Raw genomic sequence first — 18,834 nt, forward strand, 5'->3', positions numbered from 1 at the left:
AGGATAATACCGCGCGCCTCATTCAGTGTTCATGATGTCGTATTTACTGAACTAAGTTTCGTACACTTATGTAATTTTTATGATACATTCAGGAATATATGTGAATACCGTCTGCATAATGTGTCACGAATATGAAATGAAATGATCGTATGGCATTGCCGTCCGGGAGGCCCCATCCGGGGAAGTTCGGCCGCCAAGTGCGAGTCTTAATTCAGTCGACGCGTAATTGGGCAACTGGCGGGTCGGTGATGAGGATGAAACGATGATGAGCACAACACAACACCCAATCCACGAGCGGAGAAAATCTCCAACGCGGCCGGGACTTGAGCTCGGGCCCGCTGCATTGTAGGCAAAAACGTAACTACTCAGCTAAGCAGGCGGACCGTCACGAACATAATTAGTAGTAATGAAGTAGTAAATTAAAACGTCGTGTTTCAACTGGCAGTTTCACGGCATGCACAGCAAAAATGTAGTAAGTGACAAACTTTTTCCTTCAACAAGTTGTGTGGGCCGTCAGGGAGAAGTAGTTTCGTAAAGGTTTGAAACTATGTGTAAAGTTTGTTGCAAGTCTCTAAGCGTTCTCATTCTAAAATACTGGATAACTAAATTATGAGTATCCTCGAGATGCGGTCTACACTGTTTTTTCACACCCACCCCTTTTATAGGAGTGTGGTTCTTACCCCCACAGTGATTGTTTCCATACACTATATGATGTACCAAGTTTGGATGAAATCTTAGCAGTGGACTAGGAAGACATGTCTGCTCATCATCTTCAGCGTCACAGCTGTGGCAAAAAAGGAATGAGCCGAAAGGGTGTTAACATTGTACAATCATTAACACCTAGTTATCTGTCGTCATGAAAAATCTGACTATAATTTTGCAGTTCCTCATTTTTACCACATTTCGAAAGTTAGCACTGGCAACGTGTTACACCTACAAAGGGAGTATCCAAGGTGGATTAGTCTGATGGAAAGACGTTTCTTTGTAGGTAAAAGACATAGGTGGGAACTATAGTTTGTATCTGTAACTGATTGACTACAAAACATTTTTGTGACCTATATTTCAATACTTCTCAACTATGAGGGATCTTTATTAGATCAGAACGCTAGGTAGCATGAGCGTGCACAGTAATTTTAATGAAAATATAGAATTATTGCAGATAGGCGATGGACGAATCATGAAATATTTGACTATTTTGCATTGAAAGAATGTACTGGAAGAAGTCTGGTGGCACTTATTGCCATAAATCGTTACAGAAGTTAATTTTCAAATAACAGTAACGTGTGATTACAGAGGATGCATAGGTCATTTTCTGTATCGTTGTGCTACAAAACAGGACTGTCACAGAAAGAAAATTGTAACCATTAGGATACATTAAAAGGCGTATAAAAGCTTAGTTTACAACGTTCATTACGAAAACATTATTCTCCAAATCGGCATATTTATCTCTACATTGTCTCTGTCTCTCTTCTCACGTATACACTACAATAGATCCCAGTGCATAGCTTCCAGCACAGGCGACCGATATTCGTGCAGAGAAAACATGTAGTAATTGCTGTATCCAATATCTCCTCGGATATCGAAGCCAGTGATGTTATCTACCAGGCTGTACGGCCAAAATCGTGGCACGCAAATAGCCTGCAACGGAGTGTCGCGGCTCTTGGTGGACACATCTCTCTGAAGCATGTGGACAGATCCCGTCATCTCCAGGACAGCTTTAGAGTGCAGGCCTGACAATCGGTGGCTGACCAGAGATGATGTGTTGCTTTTACACTCTGGCCACCTGCTCCACAATTTATCAACAAGTAACAGAATTATTCAGTACATCTGAGCCTACAACTGTGGTCTCATCGACCCTATCATTTAAAGACAGAATTTCTGACAGGGGTATGTACCAGCGTTGCTACACGTAACTTAAGGTATTTCAAGTAAATTATCTCTGTCTTCAAAAATCACTCTTCCTGTACCAGACGTCAGGTGAAGTAGTTTGTCTTTTTTATCATAAATTACAATCAGATTCGTATCAAGATCCGATACCAAACCAAAAAGCGCTAAGCGGGCGTCGTTATTTTGTATGCAACAATGAACAAATTTTGATTCTCATATCAGGGAATAAGATGTGTGTACTTGGGCTTTACAGCTTCCAGATCTGTCTTCCGATAAAGTACTTCGCATAATGAAGAGTTTTCAATTCATTTAAGACTCGAGAAAGCAGTAGGTAAATATGTAACAAATTTTTCGCAACGCACACGATTAAATGTGACCAAAAGCCGTCCCGACCGGCGCGGAAATACACTAGCTCGGATGAAATTAATAGTAAACAACGGAATTCGTGGAAATGCGTGCCTGCAGAAACTACTACAGTATTGTTCAGATTGTGAATCTTCCTCATCATTCAACTAGCTGATAACCAGGGCGTTGTTTGGATATTTATTTATTCCAATCTCATTTTAGTCCATCCACTCCTCCATCCTCTCTCTGTCCATCTCCTCCTCCCCCCCCTCTCTCTGTCCATCTCCTCCATCCACCTCTCTCTATCCACCTTCTCCTCTCTCCTCATTCTATCTGTCTCCTCTCTATCCACCTCTCCTCCCTCCCCTCTCTCCCCACCCCTCTGTCGTTATCTGTCTCCTCCACTCTTTCCTCTCTCTCTATCCCTCTCTACCACCTACCCCCAATTTATGTTCATCTCCTCCCACATCTCTCTCCATTCTTCTCCTCTTCCCCCTCTTTCAGTCAATCTGCTCCTTCCCCTTTCTGCATCTACTCCTTCCCCCTCCATCATCTCCTACAGCCCCCCCCCCTGTGACACCATCTTCTCCTCCCCTTCTCTTTGCCACGCTTCTCCTCCCACTCTGTCTGTCCATTTCCTCCACCTCCTCTCTCTCTGTCCATCTCCTTCACCCCCTCTCTCTGTTCACCTCCTCCACTTCCCTTTCTGTGTCCACCTCCTCCTCTTCCCACTCTGTTTCTGTCTCCTCCTCTTAACTGCCTCTGCCTATTTTCTCCTCCCCCTCTGTCTGTTCATCTCTTCCTCCCCCATCTCTCTGCCTGTTCCTTTCTTCCCCTGACTCTCTCCATCTCCTTATCTTTTCTCTCTCCGTCTGTCTCCTCCTGCCCCTCTCTCTGTCTACTCCCTCTCCCCTATCTTTGACCATCTCCTCCTCCTCCTCCTCCTCCTCCTCCTGTCTGTGCCTATCACCTACTTCCCTCTCGCTGTCTGTCCATCTCCTCATCCTCCATTCTCTCTTCATGGTATCACAGTTAACCAACTAGGAAGCTGGTGGTTCTCACTCCTACAGTGTTTCTTTCGAAAATGTAACTAAATTGTGTACCAAAATTGAATGAAATCATCCTTGGGGTTTAGGATCAGATTCTTATCCCTGCCTTAGCACGCATTCACCTACATGAAACATATTTCACACATATTTAACTTATATCACGCGTATCTGTACATATATTTTGCATCTTTGTCTAGCAAGTCCTCTCATGCAGTTTAATTTTGACGTATCTGAATGCTTCTGATGTTATATCTCCTGAACTGTGTGCTGTACACTGATATCATTTTGCAGGTACATCCTGTGATATGTGTGAATGCTGTGTGCAAAATGTGTCAGAATAGAAGTAAAGAAGTAATAAATTAAAACATCATGATTCGTGTTGTAGTTTTACTGCATGAACAGCGAAATTGTAGTCAGCGGAACACTTGTTTATTTTTCCTTTGTTCATTTTGTGGTGGTCGCCAGCAAGTGCTCTACAAATTCTGAGAGAAAACGGTGACTCATCATCTGTCAGCACTTTTTTCCAGTGTCATATTAGAGCTGAGACATCTACACATGTCATATTTCGCTGACACCAACATCAGCACTTTCTTATCACAAAGGCTATGCGAAGAATCATAACATCCTGCCACGCGACAAGGCCAAGGAAGGGAGAGGAGTGGAGGGGGAGCCCCCTACCCCCATGCACTGTTGCTATTTTGCATGAAGCATCCCCCTCCCCTTCCAAATGCTCCCACTCTGCAGCCAATGACGTGCAAGTGCAGCTCCCCGCCCCTTGAACATTTTTTAATAATAATGTGATTGCATGTGCATCATCATTTGCTGTCGACAATGAAACACCGCCAGTAGCAGCATCAGCAGTAGCGGTCAGCTGGAATGAAGAGGAGGACTATTAGTATTATTACATCAGTCCAGCCCTAATTATTAAGTGTGTATGCTTCATTATACTTAGTCTTGTTTTGCTACAATTGTTACAGATGCACAGTAGCAGCTACACCCCACAGGATGTCCGGTATTGTTAGACTATGGCATAGCATCAACAGAGTAGCTGCAAAAAGTGCCTAATCCAGTGCTGAACGAGAACAGTTATATGTTTCCACACTCACGGTACAGAATGGTTTAAAGACATCAGGACTGATAAATCAGGAAACCAATGAGTGGGCTGCTGCTGTGGCACTGCAGTCAGTAATATGCAGATGTCCTCATCCAGCAGTTCTGCTTCCACCAGGTCGGGAAACCACTGCGCAGCTGGAACAGTCACAAACCATGAGTATATGTTCCAAGATATATTTCTTAATATCAATATTAATAATCATATTAACTGTATTATTAGGTACTTACTTTCAAATCTAAAAGTATTATTCCTCTTGTGCTTGAGGGCTGGTTCCTGTTGATGCTGCTGGGGCTCCGTCATCCTCTCAGTATGAGGATGTGATCTCAGATGAGGGATCTTGGGCAGCTAGATTCGTAACGTAATAAACGGAGCGGCGAGGGAGCTAAATTTCTATAGGTCTCTTGGTTTCCCGCCATTTCACTGTGCTCCTGTTGGCTGAGAGAGATAAGTTAGGTTTTCTGGCAATTTTGTATCAAGTGACCACTATTGTTCACTCACACAAATGTCTAAGCCTTTTGGGGGTTCCCCTGGGTGACTGATCAGTTCCCAGAGGGGCACCATGGAGCCCAAGTGTGTAACCTGACACCGGATCAGAAACGGCCATGATACTCATAACTGGTACTGATAACCTATTCATGGGTAGTGGGGTCTGCGTTGAATATACTGTGTGTTTTTTTAGGGCCGAGGCGGAGGAGACTGGTTCGTAATAGCGCGTTCGTTTCACTCGAAACGAAAGATCAATGTGAGGCTGACCATCTAGCCTCGCCTATTATGCAAGTTATGACTCACATCAGCACCAGTAATGCCTGTCACATGGCTACTGAGACCATCCTCAGTTCATACAGACGGATAACAGATGCGGTAAAGCTGCTGCCATCACGACTGAGGAGCAAGCAGAGCTCGTAATTTTCAGTGGTGTTCCCAGAGTTGTCTGGGGTTTGGAGCTGAGTGGAGAGTCTCAGCTACAGGCTTCATCGACTCTGTGACAACCTTGGCTGCAGATATCTAGACGTAAGTTATGTTGTTGTTGTTGCGGTCCTCAGTCCTGAGACTGGTTTGATGCAGCTCTCCATGCTACTCTATCCTGTGCAAGCTTCTTCATCCCTCAGTACCTACTGCAGCCTACATCCTTCTGAATCTGCCTAGTGTATTCATCTCTTGGTCTCCCTCTACGATTTTTACCCTCCACGCTGCCCTCCAATACTAAATTAGTGATCCCTCCATGTCTCAGAACATGTCCTACCAACCGATTCCTTCTTCTAGTCGAGTTGTGCCACAAGCCCCTCTTCTCACCAATTTTATTCAACACCTCCTCGAACGCATCTCGCGGTCGTTCGGAAGCGTTCTCGCTTCCCACGCCCGGGTTTTCGGGTTCGATTCCCGTCGGGGTCAGGGATTTTCTCTGCCTCGTAATGGCTGGGTGTCGTGTGATGTCCTTAGGTTAGTTAGGTTTAAGTAGTTCTAAGTTCTAGGGGACTGATGACCATAGATGTTATGTCCCATAGTGCTCAGAGCCATTTTTGAACACCTCCTCATTAGTTATATGATCTACCCATTTAATCTTCAGCATTCTTCTGTGGCACCACATTTCGAAAGCTTCTATTCTATTTTTGTCTAAACTGTTTATCGTCCACGTTTCACTTCCATACACGGCTACACTAGATACAAATACTTTCAGAAACGACTTCCTGACATTTAAATCTATACTGGATGTTAACCAATTTTACTTATTCAGAAACGCTTTCCTTGCCATTGCCAGTCTACATTTTATATCCTCTCTACTTCGACCATCATCAGTTATTTTGCTCCCCAAATAGGAAAACTCCTTTACTACTTTAAGTGTCTCATTTTCTAATCTAATTCCCTCAGCATCACTCGACTTAATTCAACTACATTCCATTATCCTCGTTTTGCTTTTGTTGATGTTCATCTTATACCCTCCTTTCAAGACACTGTCCATTCAATTCAACTGTTCTTCCAAGTCCTTTGCTGTATCTGACAGAATTACAAAGTCATCGGCGAACCTCAAAATTTTTATTCCTTCTCCATGGATTTTAAAGTTTACTCCGAACTTTTCTTTTGTTTCCTTTATTGTTTGCTCAATATACAGATTGAATAACATCGGGGATAGGCTACAACCCTGTCTCACTCCCTTCCCAACCACTGCTTCCCTTTCATACCCCTAGACTCTAATAACTGCCATCCGCTTTCTGCGCAAATTGTAAATAGCCTTTCGCTCCCTGTATTTTACCCCTGCCACCTTCAGAATTTGAAAGAGAGTATTCCAGGTCCTTCAGTGCTCTGTGAAACTCTTCACGCAGATCATATCTCCCATTTCATCTACATCTACATCCTCTTCCATTTCCATAATACTGTCTCAAGTACATCGCCCTTGTATAGACCCTCTATATACTCCTTCCACCTTTCTGCTTTCACTTCTTTGATTACAACTGGGTTTCCATCCAAGCTCTTGATATTCATGCGAGTGCTTCTTCTTTCTCCAAAGGTCTCTTTAATTTTCCTGTAGGTAGTATCTATCTTATCCCTAGTGAGATAACCTTCTACATCGTTACATTTGTCCTCTAGCCATCCCCGCTTAGCCATTTTGCACTTCCTGTCGATGTCATTTTTGAGACGTTTATATTCCTTTTTGCCTGCTTCATTTAGTGCATTTTTAAATTTTCTCCTTTCATCAATTAAATTCAATATTTCTTCTGTTACCCAAGAGTTTCTACTAGCCCTCGTCTTTTTACCTATTTCATCGTCTGCTGCATTCACTATTTCATCCCTCAAAGCTACCCATTCTACTTCTATTGTATTTGTTTCTTCTATTCCTGTCAGTTGTTCCCTTATGCACTCCCTGAAACTCTGTACAAAATCTGGTACTTTCAGTTTATCCAGGTCCCATCTCCTTAAATTCCCACCTTTTTGCAGTTTCTTCAGTTTTAATCTACAGTTCATAACCAACAGATTGTGGCCAGAGTCCACATCTGCCCCTGGAAATGTCTTACAATTTAAAATCTGGTTCCTAAATCTCTGCCTTACCATTATATGATCTATCTGATACCTACGTTATAGGGTGGGAATCCGTAGGATTCCCCTTAACATGTTAGGGGTTGAAACATCCTGGCAGATTAAAACTGTGTGCCCGGCCGAGACTCGAACTCGGGACCTTTGCCTTTCGCGGGCAAGTGCTCTACCAACTGAGCTACCGAAGCACGACTCACGCCCGGTACTCACAGCTTTACTTCTGCCACTATCCGTCTCCTACCTTCCAAACTTTACAGAAGCTCTTCTGCGAACCTTGCAGAACTAGCACTCCTGAAAGAAAGGATACTGCGGAGACATGGCTTAGCCACAGCCTGGGGGATGTTTCCAGAATGAGATTTTCACTCTGCAGCGGAGTGTGCGCTGATATGAAACATCCTGGCAGATTAAAACTGTGTGCCCGGCCGAGACTCGAACTCGGGACCTTTGCCTTTCGCGGGCAAGTGCTCTACCAACTGAGCTACCGAAGCACGACTCACGCCCGGTACTCACAGCTTTACTTCTGCCAGTATCCGTCTCCTACCTACCTACCTACCTACCTACCAGTACCGGGCGTGAGTCGTGCTTCGGTAGCTCAGTTGGTAGAGCACTTGCCCGCGAAAGGCAAAGGTCCCGAGTTCGAGTCTCGGCCGGGCACACAGTTTTAATCTGCCAGGATGTTTCATATCAGCGCACACTCCGCTGCAGAGTGAAAATCTCATTCTGGATGTTAGGGGTTTCACAACACAGGTAGAAGTTACTCGGGTAACAGAGTACTTGTGGAGTGCACGTGGGGTTCTTTTACGCTAGGCGGTAGTTTGAGGTACTCTGATGAACACTCGTCAGTCGATACGCAGAATGCGGATTAAGACCGCGCTCTGTGTAAATAGACTTCAGCCGTCAAAATTTTATCAGAAAATGGCTGAAGTGTTCGTAATGCAGTTCCTGAATTGACTGCCCTCTAGGGAAGTTGTCGCGCTGAAATTATTCATAGAACCAAGAGCAGGCGGCAAGCCCAAGTTGAAAACTTTGAGATATTTGGCGAGTCATGGAATGTATATCACTCACAGAAGTCGCAGTTGAGTGTGACAGTGAAGGTACCTGGTCGCGTATAACAGGTATAGGTGAATGTTTTTACCCAATACCCGATTCCGCTTTGACAGTTCCAGAGTCATTCAAGGAAAGCCTAAGGTCAGTAGTAAACACCCAGATCATGCACGGCAGCTTTAACTTACCAAGTATAGACTGGGGCGTCTATTGGAGGGGAGGAGGTAATACAGCAGACAGTTTGCAAAGTACTTTTGAAAAGTATTCTGAAATTCTCGAAACTGATTCGAGCAGCTAGTTCAGCAGCCCACAAGCAATGAAAATATCTTCGACCTTGCAGTTACAAACAGGGCGGAACATATCGACAGCGTCACTATAAAGTCTCGTTCAAAAAAGTACCCGCAAATGGCGACAGGCATAGGTTGGTATATATTCGTGAATCTGTTAAAGATCCACGTGAAAACCATACAACTACCACCATCATAACATAGCAAACGATTTGGAGGAGAATCCGGGGAAATTTGCGTTCTGAGTAAAATCGCTGAGCGGATCTCAGGCTTCCATCGAGCCACTCGTTGACCAAACTGGTGTCACAGTTAAAGACAGAAAAACAGAAGCCGAAGTTTTAAATGTCGCGTATAAGAAATCGTTCATGGCTGGAGAATCGTATAAACATATCATCGTTTGACCATCGTACAGACTGCCGTATGGATGACATAGTAATAAACATTGATGGCCCAGAGAAACAAATGAAAGAGTTGAAAAGAAATAAGTCGTCATATCTGGATCGTATCCCATTTCGGTTTTACAAGAAGTACTCTACGGCATTGACCCCTTACTTAGCTGGCATTTATCGCGAATCTCTCGCCCAGCGCTAAGTCCCAAACCGATTGGGAAAAAGCGCAGGTCACACCGGTATATAAAAAGGCCAAAAAGCGGATCCGCATAGTTATAGACCAATATCATTAACATCGGTTTCCTGCAGAATAATTGAACGCATTCCCAGTACAAATATCATACATTTCCTTGAGACCGAGAAGATTATGTCTACGAATCAGCGAAATTCAGCTTGCCTTTTTGTCACATGACATACTGCGATCTAGGGATAAAGGGCAACAGGCAGATTCCCGATTTCTAGATATTCGGAAAGTGTTTGACACGGTGACCCACTGCAGAGTGTTAACTGAAGTAGGAGCGGTTCCCAGATATGTACCAGAACCCAGTATAAGGTCCTCGACGGCGAGTGTTCATCGGGAGTGTCCCAGGGTAATGTGATAGGACCACTATTATATTACATATATATAAATGATCTGGTGCACAGGGTGGACAGCAACCTCCGGTTTACTAAATATGCTGTGGTGTATGGGAATGTTTCGAAGTTGAGTTTCCGTTGGAGGATACAATCTGGTTTACACAAAATTTCTAGCTGGTGAGATTAACGGCAACTAGCTCTAAGTGTCGGTAAATGTAAGTTAATGTGGATGAGTAGGTAAAACAAATCCGTAATACTCGGATACAGCATTATTGGTTTCCAGAATGAGATTTTTACTCTACAGCGGAATGTGCGCTGATATGAAACTTCCTGGAAGATTAAAACTGTGCGCCGGACCGAGACTCGAACTCGTGAGCTTTGCTTCTAGCGGGCAAGTGCTCACCCTTTTTTTCGCTCTATTCGTCTTTTTTTGGCGCTCTTTGCCCCTTAAAGCCCAGACAATCTCTTACTGTGTTGCCTTCCTTGGCCAAATAGTAAGCGGCATTTGCAAATAAATCATTACAGTCTATTTGAAAAAAGAAATCGGAAAAGGATGGAATACCATTGGTGAGGAAGGAAAAATAAAAATTTTCTTCAGTTTTTATGTGAGTGGAATTAACAAAAGTATGTGTTATTTGCAGCCCTCCGTTGCGCAATATATGAAATGAAATTGCTACTTGAGATTTATTCTTTCCAAAGTGGTAAACAGAAACACTTATATTACACGAATGCCTATCACATCATTGCTGAGGAAATTTGCCCTCCTGTTCCGCGAGAGAAAGGAAATGTAAGAACATTAAATGGGAAATAAAGCTGCCATCTGCAATGACAAGCGCATGGAATAATATATTAAAATTTCGACAGTAACTAAACTCTTAGGAAGCCACTAGAATTCTTATATATATAGAACAGTGCCAACTTGTACTATCCGAAATACTAGATTTGAAGAATGTAACCGGTGATTATAATGTGCAGCATATTTCCAAATAACCTCCTGCACTCACGATGTTGGCTTATATTAGGGTGTTCAATTTCGATGTAAGAATAATAATCTAGAAAAGTAGCATGCCTATTCTGCCTAATAAACGATGCTGTGTGAGCCATGATCCCCGATGCAGCGTTGTTTTTTGCTCTTGGATACCTCTGTTGTTGTGGCTGAATGATCTCTGAAAGGTCTACACTACTGAGCGTCGTGCGGTCTTTCACCGACAATCTTTGAAGAAGAAATGTTGTAATTTCTTCTGCATGTTCGCAAGCTAGCCTATGAATTGCCGGCCGCTGTGGCCGAGCGATTCTAGGCTCTTCGGTCCGGAACCGCGCTGCTGCTACGGTCGCAGGTTCGTATCCTGCCTCGGGCATGGATGTGTGTGGTGTCCTTAGGTTAGTTAGGTTTAAGTATTTCTAAGTGTAGGGGACTGATGATCTCAGATGTTAAGTCCCATAGTGCTTAGAGCCATTTGCACCATTTGCCTATGAATTAGTGTATCAACTCTCCCGCATGTGTCACAGTTGGGCGTCGGATAAAGGCCTATCTTGTGTAGCTTGTCATTCGTTGCTACTTTATCGTTGACTGTGAGATACCAGTCGGCTATGACGCGTGACGGTAACATGTCGCTGTGCATATTCCGCCATACTATACTCCATGTTATATGTGGATATTTGTCTTCGAGACGATTCCTGTGGTTTGTTGTCATGAGAAGGTTATAAAGTTTTCTGTTTGTCAGACTGCCGGTATCGACGATGGTTGTGTCAGACGTTGCTCAGTTCCATGTAGTACAGTCGCACATGTAGGTAATAAAACGGAATGCCGGTGATATCAACGGGTGGGTCAGGGCTATGAGGCTTCCACCTCTTGATGAGATTTCTGATGATACTGGTCCTCCGGGTACGAACTTCCTTCCTGATACGATTTAGTTGCAGGGTTACACATTTTGTGTGTACTTTAATGAGGTTAAGGCCACCTTTGAACGTAGGTAAAGTTAATGTATAAAATTGAACTTTGAAAATGTGCCCTCTGAAAAGAAACCAGCATAGCGCTCTTTGCTAGATGGTCGGATACAGGAAGCATTTGCGAGAAATAATTCATCTTGCTTGTAATGGCGATCCTTATTGTCTTAACATTGTGTAGTATGTTGAAATCACGGTCTGAGTGGAGTATCAAAGCAGCACGTAATTTATTAAGCATTTGTGACCACTTCTTCGTCAGGAATTTGTCTGGTATGGCCTCGAAGCTTACACCGAGAGTTTTGTGACAATCCTTTGCATTGCACAAGGTAACTTGGGATACATCTCCGATACTGCTTCCCATGGGCAAAGCTGTGGTTTTAGTTCTATTTAATATTGCTCCTGAAAGAAACGCGAATGCTTATGGAAGAGTTTCTGCTGACATAAGTTGTTGTGACGATGAAACAGCTACGTATATATCTTCAGCATACGCAATGCATGGGATAGTAACAGAATCGATGCTAATCCCTATCCCACAATGCACTAAGTCGTGCAGTAGCGCCCCTACTGCAATGGTGTACAAAATCATTGACAGAGGACATCCTTGCCCAATGGAAACTTCTTTTGTAAAATGGCCATTAATGAAAATCCTGGAAAATACGTTTGTGGTAAGTTGGTGAATTAATTCTATGAGATGAGGTCCAAAACCTAGTTTTTCCATGCTTTTAAAGAGGAAGTCATGACGTACAGGATCATACGCCTTCGTAAAGTCATAAAAGATCAGCGCTCCATTTCCTTTGGTTTCAGCATATGAACAGATGATGTCCCTCAGTTCACAAGCAGCTGAGATAGCGCTTAGTCCTTGCACTGCACTGTATTGGTAATTACCTTAAACGTTGTGCATAACGGTTTGCGTCCGAAGCTTAATTGATCTGGTAATGATTTTGAAATCGACGTTCAAGAGTGTGATGGGTCGCATGTTTTCTACCTTCCTGCTGTTACCTTTTTTCGGTTAGGGCAAGATGATACCTTCCTTGAATGCGTGCCACATTTCATTCGATTACTCGAGGAATGTCGGGCCGAGGATATTCCAGTAGCGCTGAGAAACTCAGCACTGAGACCGTCGGGTCCTGGTGATTTCCCTTTCTTTTCACTATGCAACGCTAGTAGGATTTCGTCCTCCGAGGAAACAGATTCCAGATTGGCATTGTCCTCGTGTGACAACCGGCAGCTCAGGGTCCTCAGAAAATTGTTGCACAAGTGTTCATCAGCTGGTTGCTTCTTGTAAAGTTGATTATAATAGTTCGTAGACGTTAGAGATGATATCACGTTGCTTCGTGATGGCATTCTCGGCGTCATCAACGACGGCTTCAACCAACATGGCTTAACATCGTTTCGTCGTTCTCAGAGTGTGGTACAGAGGGGCCCGTTCTACGGCGGCAGCGTCTTTTGGGTGGGCTCGCACGATGATTCCTACCATTCGTTTGCGTTGGAGCACCGTGATTTTCGCTTTATATCGTTTGATCTTGACATCGACATCGCGTGAGGGATTGGTTGTGTGACTGTACAGTTCTCTCAAACAACGACAATAAAATTCCATAGTCTGTCTTTTCCAAAAGCTGTTTTTGTCAAGGGAATGTCATGATTATGAGGCGTAATTTGGGCTTGGCACACTGAATCCACCGCTGTAGAACGCCAGCGTAACGACGTCGGTGCCACTGGAGCTGTTGCCACATTATGTTCACCTCCTCTTCAAATTTGGCATCCTGCTGAAGGACGACATTCAATTTCCAGTAGTCTTTACCGCGGTAGATTTGCTGACGTTCTAGGTGAAGGTAACACTAATATGCACAATGGTCAGAGATGTTGACAGGAGCTAAGTCACAGTTCACAGTGTGTCGCTGGAGGGCATCGTACACATAGATCCTATCCAAAAATGGTTCAAATGGCTCTGAGCACTACGGGACTTAACTAACATCTGAGGTCATCAGTCCCCTAGATCTTAGAACTACTTAAACCTAACTCACCTAAGGACTTCACACCCATCCGTGCCCGAGGCAGGATTCGAACCTGTGAGCGTAGCAGCAGCGCGGTTCCGTACTGAAGCGCCTAGAACCGCTCGGCCACAACGGCCGGCTAGATCCTTTCCAGCCGACTAGAATGACTGGTTACGATTGTGTACGCTACCTGTTCACGGGGCAGCTTCTCCCACGTATCGTGAAGACGCATGCCATGAATTAAATGTTCAATTTCTACACATCTGTTCGTGTTAGGAGTTTGGTCTCTGTCGTTAAGCACACAATTGAAATCACCACCAAGGATGAGATATGAACGATATGCGCCAAGGACCATGGGAACCTCGTTTTTACAAAAAGTTGAACGTTCTCTCTTATGACTACTACGTAAGGGGGCGTACACGTTAACGATCTGCACACCATTCAGTCGAAGAGAAATGCCACGACCACTAGGCAGCCGTTGCACGCCTGTAAAGGGCATACCTTCGCACAAAAGTATGGCAGTGCCAACAGCATCCTGCATATTGACCTTATAATTAAGTACATAACCGGGAACTTCGACGACTGTGAATACCTCCTGTAGCAGAGCAATGTCAACGCTGGTAGCATACAAGAAATCAGTTAGCGAACGGAGTTTCACCGCACTTTGGATCATATTGACGTTAAGTGTGGTAATATTGTAGGTTTGGTTATCGCACATAGGGATCTTTCTTCTCGAAAGCTGCAAACCAGGCTCGTTTTTCAATGACTGGAGTATGAGGCGCTACGTCTGAGCCATGACATGTCAGGGAGTGGCAAAAGTCGCAGCGCGATAGTCATGCGCGAAAGCCGCTACTGCTGCATCTCTCGTCCTGCTGCCAACACGGCTCATTGCTGTCGGGGTGATGTGTGGTGCGCTCGCCGCCCTGCCCGCCACCGACGGCTGCGTCTGTCAACGTGGCCGCATCCGCCTGCCATCACTCGGGGCTGCGACTGACGTCACCGAGTTCATGCGGGAGCGCTGCAGCAGCTGCTCGCTGCTCTGCTCACTCTTTCTCTTAGCTGGTACGGCGCTCTGTTCCCTCTCGGCACTCACAAGGAAACCTCGACATCGCACCCCCCTCAGATTTAGTTATAAGTTGGCACAGTGGATAGGCCTTGAAAAACTGAACACAGATCAGTCGAGAAAACAGGAAGAAGTTGTGTGGAACTATGAAAACGTAAGCAAAATATACAAACTGAGTAGTCCATGCGCAGGATAGGCAACATTAAGGGAATGTGAGTACAGGAGCGCCGTGGTCCCGTGGTTAGCGGGAGCAACTACGGAACGAGAGGTCCTTGATTCAATTCTTCCCTCGAGTGAAAAGTTTACTTTCTTTATACCCGCAAAGTTATGATCTGTCCGTTCGTTCATTGACGTCTCTGTTCACTGTAATAAGTTTAGTGTCTGTGTTTTGCGACCGCACCGCAAAACCGTACGATTCCTAGACAGGAAAACACGTCTGATATATTCTAGACGACACTGGTGACGGCATGTGCGTCACATGACAAGAATATGATGTCGACCCATCTAACTTGTACATTTGGCGAATGGGTAAAAAGATTCTTCAACCTAGCCCGATTTAGGTTTCCTTGTGGATGTGATAATCAGTCCCAAAAAAGTGATGAAATCATAAGAGTTTGTCACATAAACTGCAACAAATGAATGCAACAGTTTCACAGTCGCACAGTTGTCCTGTGCTCTTTCAAAACATATGTTTTTAACGTTTTCAAATTTTTCCGTGTGTAGACTGTCAAATCCTGCATATGTCCAAGCAAATCTTAACATATACTGGAATTTTGAGGAGCGAAGTTGATTATGTGCGAGTGCCTGAACTTTGATAATTGACACACGATCTCGCAAACAATACTGCTCTGTGTACCTGTGCAGCTTCGCAAAATAATTGTTTTAAAATAAAAATAAAAATTACCTTTCAACGTAAGGGAAGACTTGAACCAAGGACCTCTCACTCCGCAGCTGCTCACGCTAACCACGAGACCACGACGCTCTTGAGCTCATATTTTCCTTGATGTTTCCTATCTTGCACATGGACTACTCAGTTTGCATATTTTGCTTATTTTTTGCATAGTTCCACACAACTTCTTCTTGTTTTCTCGAGTGATCTGTGTTCAGTTTTTCAAGGCCTATCCACTGTGCCAACTTATAACTAAATCTGAGTGGGGTGCGAAGGGGAGGGGTTCCCTTGTCAGTAGTGCCTTCAGCTGTGGGGTTTGTTCATGAATGCGTTCTTGCCTCGCGGTGTTCTCGCAGCGCACTGGGCAAGAAGGCGGAGGTTCAGTCTCGCTGCCGCTTTCTGACATGGGTACGGTTATCAAATCATCCAACTTTTCCTATTCCCTTTGTTTCTCCTTCGAGGACTGTCTTTGTTTCTGCTGCATTCCCTGCCGGTAGGGATGGTTCAGGCAAACTGATCTGCACCTGCTCCTGCGTCTCTCACGGCTGAGTTTCAGAGGTGGCCAGCGCAGAGTCGGTATCCAGCGCTAACTGTCCCGGCGTGGATGACGGGGCCGAAGTGACATCCATCCTACCGGAAAAGTCTTTGTCACTGCTTTCCACCAGTTCTGGCATTGCCGCTTCGTTAACATGTTCCGGCTGCCGGGGTTGTGGTACAGTCCCCGCAACTACCTCACTCAATAATGTAACAAGCCTTTCACTACCGTTTGCTGGTCGTTCCTGAGGAAGCTGAGCTGGACGTCGACGAGTGCAGTTGATACGCAGACGTTCTGATGAATGGCAGATCGAAAAGGTAGTGGGTTGACCAATTTAAGTTACCTGCGCGCCACAGCCACCAATGACAACATGTGAAGGTATATGCTTTTTTAAGTATATACGTACACTTCTCACGCCGCTGTTAACTTGGTAACAATATGCACTTGACCATTTTTCATTGGTAACCGACAAAACAACGCCGTACAGAGAACGGGCAATGAGCTCACTCCGTATGCCGAAGGCACGATCTGGACATTACTAATACTACCATGACGAAATCGTCTCATGACAGCATGCTCCTCAACCAATTTCTCGTAAGTGTCACTCTAAATAAATTTGACAAATGACGAGTATTGCACAAAATCCAACTGAAACGTGTCGACTATACCTTCAGGCAATTTCAAATTCTCAAAAATCCTCTCCTGAATTTCAAACGCCGTCGGCCGCAATGCAGCGCGATCGAAAACACACTGAACGCTGTTGCCTCTGGTAATTGTCAACATCGTACTTACAACAGTTATAAAGAAAACAGAAGTAATCAACGCTCCCACACTCTGCTCGGCTCCCCACCTCGGCATCGCTCGCGATGTAAACACTGGCCAGCGCGACCGCCTGTCACCGCGCGACCTGTACTGGCCGAGTGCCCGACCACGACTGTTACCATCTGAGCTACCCAAGCACGACTCATGCCCCCTCCTCAAAGCTTCACTTCTGCCAGTACCTCGTCTCCTAGCTACCAAACTTCACAGATTCTCTGCTGCGAACTTTGCAGAACTAGCACTCCTGGAAGAAAGGATATTGTGGAGACATGGCTCAGCCACAGCCGAGTTCGAATCTCGGTCCGGCACAAAGTTTTAATCTGCCAGGAAGTTTCATATCAGTGCACACTCCGCTGCTGACTGAAAATCTCATTCTGAAAACATCCCCCAGGCCGTGGCTAAGCCATGTCTCCGCAATATCCTTCCTTGCAGGAATGCTAGTTCTGCAAGGTTCGCAGGAGGGTTTTTTGAAGCTGGAAGGTAGGAGACGAGGTATTGGCGGAAGTGAAGCTGTGAGGACGGCGCGAGCGTCGTGCTTTGGTAGCTCAGCTTGTTGAGCACTTGCCTGCGAAAAGCAAAGGTCACGAGTTCGATTCCCTGTGCGGCACACAGTTTTAATCTGCCAGGAAGTTTCAGCATTAGTAGTGTTCCGCTTGTACAGTCAAATGATTTAAATATCTGGGAGTAATATTACAAAGTGTTTGAAATTGGGAGACATGTAGGGGTTGTGGCAGAACATGGTCGAGTTCGTTTTGTATGGTGAATTTTGGGAACGTGAGGTTCATCTGCAAAGGAGACACCATTTAGGACGCCGGTGCGTCCTTTTCTCGAGTACTGCCCAAGAGTTTGGTATTCGTACTTCGTCCGACTAAAAGAAGACACCTAAGCAGTTCAGAGGCCGGCTGCTAGATTTGTTACCGGTAGGTTCCAAGAACAAGCAAGTCTTACGGAGGTACTTCGGAAACTCAAATGATAGTCCCTAGAAGGAAGGCGACGCTCTTTTCGAGGAACTCTATTGAAATAATTTAGAGGCTCGGCGTCTGAAGTTGACTGCAGAACAATTCTAATGCTGCCAACGTATCTTTCACATAAGGACCTCGAAGATAGGTTACGAGAAATTAGGACTAATACGGAGGAATATGCACAATCGTTTTGCGAATGGAAGAGGAAAGGAAATGACTAGTGGTGGTAGAGGGTGCACTCCGACACCACGGTACGATGGATTGTGGAGTATGTGTGTAAATACAGCTGTAAGGTTTCAGGAAAGTACAAAAAGACCTTCAACCTTAAACGGAGCAGGTAAAAAACACGGGATGAGTGTACGCTTGGAAAAATCGGTATCATAATCGTAAATTTTCGTAGCTGTGTTGGGAAAGAACTAGGAACCTTAGCGATAATACAAAGTACAGACGCTCCAAACGTTATAGGTACTGAAAACTGGCCGAGCCCGGGGTTACAATCAGCCGAAATTTGTACGAACGCCCTAAAGGTGTTCACAGGGGCAAGATTAAATTCATTTGGTGCAGGTGTGTTTCTTGCCGTTAGAAGTAGTTCGTCCTCTAGCAAAACTGAAGTAGATAGCTCCTATAAGATAGTAAGGTTACAGGTTGTATTCGACAACCAGAATGAATTAATAATTTGTTCCTTTTAGCGACTCCTAGACTCAAATGATATACAGTACTCGCTGAAAAATTCAAGGAAAACATGAGTGCTATTTCAAATCCATACCCTACTCTAACAATGTTATAGTTGGTGGTGAATTCACTCTAATGACGAAAATACTTTAAAATCGGTGGTACACGTAAAACATCGCCCCAAATTATACTGAATGCTTTGTTTGAAGATTTCTTTGGGCAGTTAGTTGAA

General features: G+C 44.6%; 3 non-coding genes across 3 annotated transcripts; 1 reads left to right on the forward strand and 2 right to left on the reverse strand.

Annotated features, from left to right (window-relative positions):
- Positions 1-7,539: 7,539 nt before the first annotated feature.
- Trnas-cga (transfer RNA serine (anticodon CGA)) lies at positions 7,540-7,614 on the reverse strand. The gene has a single exon. It is a non-coding gene; the product is annotated as a tRNA-Ser (tRNA).
- A 225-nt stretch (positions 7,615-7,839) lies between these two features.
- On the reverse strand, positions 7,840-7,914 carry Trnas-cga (transfer RNA serine (anticodon CGA)). The gene has a single exon. It is a non-coding gene; the product is annotated as a tRNA-Ser (tRNA).
- Positions 7,915-8,005: 91 nt separating this feature from the next.
- Positions 8,006-8,080, forward strand: Trnas-cga (transfer RNA serine (anticodon CGA)). The gene has a single exon. It is a non-coding gene; the product is annotated as a tRNA-Ser (tRNA).
- The last annotated feature ends 10,754 nt before the right edge of the window (positions 8,081-18,834 follow it).

The sequence above is a fragment of the Schistocerca gregaria genome, chromosome X (assembly GCF_023897955.1).
Source record: "Schistocerca gregaria isolate iqSchGreg1 chromosome X, iqSchGreg1.2, whole genome shotgun sequence".
Classification (NCBI taxonomy): Eukaryota; Metazoa; Arthropoda; class Insecta; order Orthoptera; family Acrididae; genus Schistocerca; species Schistocerca gregaria.